The sequence below is a fragment of the Grammomys surdaster genome, unplaced genomic scaffold (assembly GCF_004785775.1).
Source record: "Grammomys surdaster isolate TR1022 unplaced genomic scaffold, NIH_TR_1.0 203, whole genome shotgun sequence".
In the NCBI taxonomy this organism is placed as follows: Eukaryota; Metazoa; Chordata; class Mammalia; order Rodentia; family Muridae; genus Grammomys; species Grammomys surdaster.
The window spans coordinates 7,522,664-7,531,156 of record NW_021604648.1 but is presented as its reverse complement, the minus strand read 5'-3'; the positions used below and the strand labels follow the sequence as shown (position 1 = coordinate 7,531,156).

Genomic DNA, 8,493 nt, shown 5'->3' with positions numbered 1-8,493 from the left:
GTACACAGCCCTCCTTTCATACAGCTTGATGTATTCACTCAAAAATAAATTTTAGTCAGTATTTGAGAATTTTATATAATAAATTTCACTTACATCTTGTGAAAAATGACTCTAAACCACTGAAGATATTCCTTAATTTAAATTTTTTATTTATCTCTTCCTCTAATGATTTTTGTACTTTACCATGAGAACATTTTCCAAGGCATATTGGAGCTATGAATCAAGCTGATAGTACATAACAATCTTCAGGGAAATTTTTCAAAATGCTGACAAAACAGTCTGTATAAAATGCTAATTTAAGTGTTATTGTCATTTTGAATTGGAAAATCAACTCTCTCTCGACTGTTTGTGCTTAATGTGTTTTGAGTGAGTGGCTGTATGAAAAAAATTCTTATATATTGTTTATAGGGTACTATTTATATATTCCTAGGTTCCTAGCAACCATATTTTTTTACTCTTCCAGAGAATGTTCTACTTGGATATCTCACTGTATAGAAGCTAATTTATTATTAAGCTCAATTAATATTTAGTCATTATAATATGAGTCATCTTGAAAGGATATATGTTTTATATGGGCAACACACTCAATATATTTCTTTAGAAGTCTTTTCAATGATATTTTTGTGAGTTTCACATCATGCACTCTAATCCTACTCATCTCCCCATCCTTCCATATCTACATTCTGCCCTAGCAACCTCCCCTCTAAAAAAAACAAACAAGCAAACAAATAAACACCAAACAAACACAATCTCTCCATGGAAGATTCAGAATGTCGCATTATACCACACAGTATATCCTTATGTCCCAACAGTTTTTTCTTTGTCATTTGTTTGTTTTGCAAATGTTTGTTGCAGTGAGTCATTGGTCTGCTTCGAGCCCTCTCACTTCTGCTACGTTATCAATACTGTATTGTCACTGGCACTCCTCTGGGATATCCTGTTGCTGTCCTGTGTTGTGATGATCTTACAGCTTTGGTTCTGGAGGACCAGCCCCTTCACAATCTCCAACATTTCAAAGATGAGTGTAAATGATTGCATGGGCCAACTCAAAGTCTTGGTGGTAGCTGAGTTGGTCAACCTGACAGCTTTCTTACCATCATGTCAGCAGGGCTACCTCTCTTTCACCTGGGAAACCTGAACCAGTTCTTCAGTATTATTTTGGCAAGGGGCAGGGAGAGCTCTTTGCACCCAGGGCCAGATCACTGAGGCCCTTCCCAGTAGCACTCACTCTACTGTGCTGTGTAGACAAGCTGCACAGGCAGCTCTTCCCAGTGCAATGCACCCATTTTCTTGAAAACCATATTCATCATTTTAACACTCCAGGTAAGACCTGCAAAGATGTTGTAACACAGAGTTCAAAGACTGACCAGAGAAAAGAATTCACATGTGTGAGAAATACTGTTTTACATGAGTGCCAGTAAATGGTGGTAATGGTGTAATTCGTGATTTTTAAGGTAGTGCCCTTTTACAGGTTCCTAAATTAATCATACTCAGAATTTGTGGTCCAGAGACTAAGCTGTGAACATTACATCAATAATTAAAACAGCTCAAATAATTAATGACTGTCTTCTGGCTCTGTAAATCACTTATACTTTCTCAACTTTTATTTTTTGACAAATAATTACTGTTATTTTCTTTAGATTTCTTTTAAATCAAATAAAAGAGAAATGTTATAACTAAAAATGTACACAAATGTGATAATCTTTTATTAATTCTCATCTACTAGTTATCAAATGATGAATGGGTGAAACATTCTAAGTTAGCCAAGGAGTTTCTATACTAGGTCTAATTGCTTAAGACACATTTTTTTTTAACAGATCTTGCTTCGAGTATATTTGTAAAAACTGCATAGGACACTGGTCATCTGCAAATAGTGTGGGTAGGTGTGTCACAGCAGTCCATCTGTCTTCACGTTGGCAGGAGCCTTTTCTATGAGGCCTTCACAGGGGCCTGGTCATCTTTGGGAGCCTGGGCTAGAGCTGCAGCCTGGGCCTTAGCTGGAGTTTTGGCCTCTGCCTTGGTTTGAACCTTGGGCTTTGGTTGGCAGAGCCTTTGACCCTTGGCCATGTAGCTTCGAATCCGATTCCCAAGGTTGGGGTGAGCAATGAAAGCCAGGCAGCTGAGTTTGCGGCTGGGGCCCTTTGGCATCTTGGGCTTGATGGCCTGAGGCTTCACAAGGGCCTTGATGGCCTCTGCACGTGCACTCACTGCCTTTGCATTGTTGGCCTGCATCTTCTTCAGGCCTTTCTTGGTGTGCTTCTTGGCAAAGCACATGTTCCTCAGGAACTTGGGGTCAACCCCCTTAAGAGACTCGTATCTTTGTGACTGCCGCGGTTTCTTGATGCCATTTCTGTGCCATTTGTGGGACTGGTTGTGTGTGGTGTGGTTCTTGGACTTGGCCATGTCTGCATAGTAAGCTGCGGCTTCCCCAGCGCCTGGGACTGGAAGAGCTAAGACATATTTTTTAAGAGACACATTATGTCACTTGTGATTGTAGCTTTTTGTAGATGTATATTTTTCTTATATAGAATTTAATTAAAATACAATTACATTATTTGCTTCTTTGGTCTCCTCCAACCTACCATCCTTTCCAAATTCAATGCCTCCGTTGTCTCAACTATTGCCACAGTCACACGCATATAAATATAAATATATAAATACATATGGATATGTATATTTATACACACATACAACACATAAATATACACTGCTTTATTCATTTAGCATTGTTTGTATGTATCTAGGGTTGAACACTCAGTGTTGGATAATCAAGAAAGGTGTTTGTGGGGAAATCTATTTCCCCCTTTCTCAGCAATTTTAAATTGCTTGTGGCTCTTTGTATAGTCTCTTTTGTGGCTCTGTGAAATTTCTTTTATACAATGGGGTCTCAACTGTTGTCAGAATTTCTCAGATTTTCTTTATGCAGTGATGTTAGGATTTCACCAGTGTCGCTTTCCTGTCCTAGCTACTAGGCAAAATCTCACAACAGATTCTCTGGTCCTCTGGCTTCTACAGTCTTTCTGAACTCTCTTCCATGATGTGCTATCTCTGAGACTTGGAAGAAGTAGTTGTGTTGTATTTGAGTCTAGGCTCCTCATAGCCAGTTGGCCTTCACATTTTGACTGGTTTTGGTTTACTTTACTATTGTCTGCTGCTGCAAAAAGAAGATCTGAGCTCTACACTGACTTGTGGATATAGGGATTAGTATTCTGAATACAGTTAGGAATTACACTGGTTTAGGAAAATAGACATGGGTAGTTGTTTAGGCTTATAGTATCAGACATGATTTACTTACTCTGAAGTGGAGGCCTGGCATCTAATTACACAGCTATTGGTTACCATCAAAATATAAGCTATAACTAATTCACCTTTAGTAATAGCTTGCCATGTGGGTCACTTTTCATAGACATCACAGCCGGGTAGGAGTATTGATTGCTTTCTTCCCTTACCAGCATACATATCACCTTTAGGTACCATGACAGATAGTCATCATGAAAGAGGTAATCAGGAGAGATCTAGCTCAAATCTTCAAAAAGTTAATTTCAAAGGACTGAAGCCCTGAGGGCCAGCAGAAAGAATCAAAACAGGCAACCTCAGGAGGTAGGAGATTGGGGGACCCTCCTGAATGCACCAGAGACATGGGAGATGAGAAACTCTCAGAACTCAAAGGGAGGGACCTTACTTAGGTGAAATGCCCGACAGTAGGCCAAGTGAAGATATAGAGCTCACCTCCAACAGGAAGTCAGTGTATCAAGTGAGGGGGGAGGTTGTTATCCCACAGTCAAAATTCTTACCCATAATTTTCCTGTCTGAAAGAACTGCAGGTATGGAAATGGAGAGGAGCCTGAGGAAAAGAAGGTTCAGGGACAGGCCCAAAGTGAGATCTAGCTCAAGGAAATGTCCCAAGGTCTGACACTATTACTGAGGCTATGGAGCACCCACATAAATGGACCTATCATGACTGCCCTCCCAAAGACCCACCAAGCAGCTGAAAGTGTCAGATGCAGATATTTGCACACAACCAATGAACAGAAGCTGCTGACCCCTGTGGTAGAATTAGGGGAAAGCTGGAAGAAATTGAGGAGGAGGGAGACCCTGTAGGAGGACCTGCAGTTTCAATTAACCTGGACCCCCAAGATATGGACCACCAACCAGGCAGCATGCGGCAGCTGATATGAGGCTCCCAATACATATACAGCAGAAGACTGCTGGGTCTGGGTTTAGTCAGTGAAGATGTACCTAACCCTCAAAAGACTGGAGGCCCCAGGGAGTTTAGAGGTCTGGTGGGGTGGGGGCTGGGAGGAAGGGATATCCTCATGGAGACATGGGGACAAGAAGGAGGTATGGGATCTGGAACAGGAGGTCCAGGAGGGGAATAAAATTTGGAGTTTAAAATAAGTAAGTATATACAGTTTTTTTTAAAGTACATGGTTTCTTTAACAACACAGACTTACTTTCAACTTCTGGCAGAAAACCAATATGAATAGTAATAATTTATATTGTTTTAGGAGTCTCTTGGATTCCCCTCATCAAAAACTTAAAAAGAGGTTCCTGATGCCTGGTATTACGGTTTTTGATAGATAGCTGATAGATACACGTACTATCTCTTGAGGAGAGTATTATCAGCAAAGTGGTATAAATTCATCATATACTTGTGTGTGTGTGTGTGTGTGTGTGTGTGTGTGTAACATTCTGGAGGTGCTAGAGTGATCTACAGAGACTAGACCTCCAGGATACAAGGTGCCTCAGATTCTCTCTGGGGTGATAGCACAGAAAATGGATGGGTCTCAGGGATTGCATGCATTGAAGTTTTACAGGGCACTGTGAACTTCTCTTGCCGCTAGTCCTACCATTTCAGAGGTTCCTCATGTCTCTGCCCTAAAACAAAAAAAATAATTATAGAAAGTTGCCTGAATCTGTTGCCTCTGGAGATAAGTCAGTTTGTGGCGCACTCTGAATAAGAGATTTACAAAAGCCTGGGCATGGCCCTAATTCATTCATCAAGGATCCACAACCCTTAGTTTAAGTTTGTGGTGGCTACCTGTGGTTGTCTGTAACTGTCTGACTGTCTGTGAGGAGCCATGCTTTTGTCATTTCTACCTGTGGTTGTCTGTAACTGTCTGACTGTCTGTGAGGAGCCGTGTTTTTGTCATTTCTGTTCATTGGTGAAACAGATCTAAAATGGGAAGGGAAATGAAAAGACTGAAGACATAGTTGAAGTTATTGTTAAAACACTTCAAGGAGGGATTTTTATGGACAAGGATGGACAGGATGGTCTTTTCTCATTGGGAAAACTCCATCTTGTGAAGCTTGTTAGCCCTCTTTTGGAGTCATTTGGCCTTTGAAGGATCTCTGGTTCCCCAGATAATCCAGGAAGTCTTGAATGTGGTGATCAAAGATTCTGGCCACCTTGAACACTTTCCCTATATTGACCAGTGGCTTTCTTTGGTGCTAGACTCACTCCCATGGCTTAAAACCTATGCCCTCTTGATGAGGGTCTGAACTGTCATAGTTGAGCAGGTCATCCAGAGAAACACATAAACAGCAATAATAAAGTTTTAAGAATCTTTAAAATATCCTACTAGAATTTATAAAAAATAATCTATATCTGCTCTTAAATAACATTGTTAAGAAAATAAAAACTATGCATGCATATGAAGTTTTAAAATTAAGAATAGCTGTTCTGTATAACTGTACAGGCATATATAATTGCATATCAAATATTCAAATATTTCTATTAAGTTAAAAATAAGAATGTAATTTCTGTAAAATTAGGTAAAATTAAGTATAACCATTTTCCCATGAATCAATAAATAATAATTTTATGAGATTGGGGATATACTTTAGTTATTAGAATAATTACCTAGCATGCTTGAAGCTCTGGGTTCATTCTCACTACTATATGAAATCACAGTAACTAATGTGATGGTGTGGTGATTTGACTGAAAAGGGTCCCTATAAGTTCCTAGGGAGAATCAGAATTAGAAGGTGTGGGCTTGTTGGAGGAAGTATGTCCCTGTGAGTGGGCTTTGAGGTTTCAAATGTTCAAGCCATATCCAGTCTTTCTCTCTTTCTCTCTCCTCTACCTCTTTCCTTGCTGTTTTTGGGTCAAAATGTAGAACTCTTGTTTCTTCTCCATCACCATTTCTGCTTGGATTCTGCCTTGCTTTCTACCATTACAATAGTGGACTAAACTTTAGAACTGTAAACCACCCCCAGTTAAATGTTTTCCTTTCTAAAAGTTGTCATGGTCTTCTTTGTATCAATCAAATCCTAACTAAGACATATGGCTCATGTTTGTAATTTCATCATTCACAGGGTGGAGGCAGAAGTGTTAGAAGTTTAAAGTTATTCTTGACTATGTTATGAGATTGTTGTTGAATTAACATGGGCTATGCGTAAGTGAGCTTGACTTAGAAACCGAATTTAGGGAAGAAAGAAGGAAATAAGGAGATGGTAGAGGCATGGATGGTGGGAGATAGGGTGAGAAGATCATTAAAATATTCTAGTCCAATAAAGTCCTTTGAAATTTTTGGAGGTCTCTTAAGACAGTGAAACGAACGATTTCTTCAGATTAGTGATGTCAATCTCTAGCTGTTTGATGTCCTTGTCAATGGCCCATCAAAAGTCTGAGGCCAGCATCTGGATTAGAACTTCTAACAGCAGACATCCTGGGTGATTCATATCTACCTGGAAAGGAGAAAGAAGGGAATTCTCAGGAAGATTTCTCTTCCCTGGATGTCAATTGTTCTTCATCTTATTTATAGTTAGGCCTGGTTTTGTGGGGGTATCTATTTATTTCATTAATCTTTTTGGTAGCCATTTAGCTGTGCCTTCTGTGGTATCAAACAGGCATATAAATCCTTGGCCCCATAAGAGAACTGGGTCTGGCCCATTCCCTTTAATGGTAAGAGGGTCCTTCCACATAGCTGTGGCATAGTTTTTATTGGTCTTAGTGATGCCAGAGGCAATCAGCAGCAGATTTGTCATGAGCATTCAGTTTTAGAGAGTTAAATGTGAACAAGGCATGATGGAGAGTATTTCAGGAGACTCCTTCTGAGGCGGGTGGGTATCATTCCTCCTCTTTTGTTTTTAAAGCCAATTTTTCAGAGTTCTTGTAAAATCAGAGCCGAAGCGCCAACAGTCACTCCTTCTACACTCAGAGAGTCATGAAGACACTATTTAAAGAAATATAAATCTATATTAATAATCTCTTTTATCAAAGGACTGTTACAGAACAGTCAACAACTAATCAGACTATATGATATATCGATTAATAATAGCTTCTTGTACTTTTTGTAAAATTACTCCTCTTTTGTCAATTATCAAAGCTATTACAAGGTCTCCTTCAACTACTGGAGGTCAGTCCTCTATCCCTGCCTTTGCAAGATTAGAATCGCCACAGCCCTTCTATACTTAGAGAAGGGAGGAGATGTCAGGGGCAGCCCTGCTTATACACTGAAGGCCTAAAATCAGTCATAGGCCTAAAATCAGCAATAGGCCTGTCATACTTGTATACTAACACCATGTCTTGAGTCTCTGTGGAAAAACACTGAAACAGATGGCTATAAGCTATTGTAAACAGGCAGCTTTTGTGGAAATTACCAGCCTTAGTAGTCATAGACCTTGTAAATAGGTAGCCTTGGTGGATAGTACCAACTTAGATAAGGACAAGTGAATCATAGGCAGAGTCATGGTGACCTGTCCCCTGAACCTTCACCCAGCCAATACCCTATTCTGAAAGATATCTGTACTCCCCCTCAACACCCACCCTCCAGTGCCATCCCCTTCCCCATGTCCTGCCTTTTTGTGTTTATAACCTTTGTGTGAATAAGTAAAAATTACAATTTGATTTTTTAAAAAAGAATATATTCTAAATATGACTAATTACTAGGAAATTCAAATTTAAAATAAGGAGGTCCCATTTAACTCATATAATGAAAAAAACTATAATTAAAAGGGTGACAATAAAAATTGGCAAAACAAGAGTTCTCAAATACTTCTGGTGGGATGTTGGATAGATAAACAGTTGTATTGGGGAACTGAGAATTTATAAAACAAAAATCTTACTCAAATAATTCCAATCCCACCCATAACTTTCAAGAAAAAATGATAATGTGTGTTAATAAATCAACTGTTAAAGTGTTTCCAGCAGCTTCCTTCTATTAAAGAACAATAAGTAAAAAGGAAAATGCTGCAAATGTTTCTTAGTAGAATAGAGAAATAATTGTAATTTGTTTTCATACCCATGATTTATTAGAAGTTTGAAGAAAAAGCCGCTAGTAATACAAGAAAAAAACGCTATTTACGGAAAGAATGTTGTTGCTATCTCAAAAGGGGAATTGTTTGTTTTTAAAAGCAAAATGCCCAAGATAATAAAGTTTGAAAAACAGAAGGTTTATTTTGGTTTTATTTGGACTCTGTAGTCCATAGTTTCTTGGCCTCATTACATGGGACCTGATCAAAGCAGAACATTATGGCATGAGGCTATAA

General features: G+C 39.1%; 1 pseudogene; it reads right to left on the bottom strand.

The window, feature by feature from the left end:
- Positions 1 to 1,941: 1,941 nt before the first annotated feature.
- On the bottom strand, positions 1,942 to 2,403 carry LOC114623875 (annotated as a pseudogene).
- Positions 2,404 to 8,493: the final 6,090 nt, after the last annotated feature.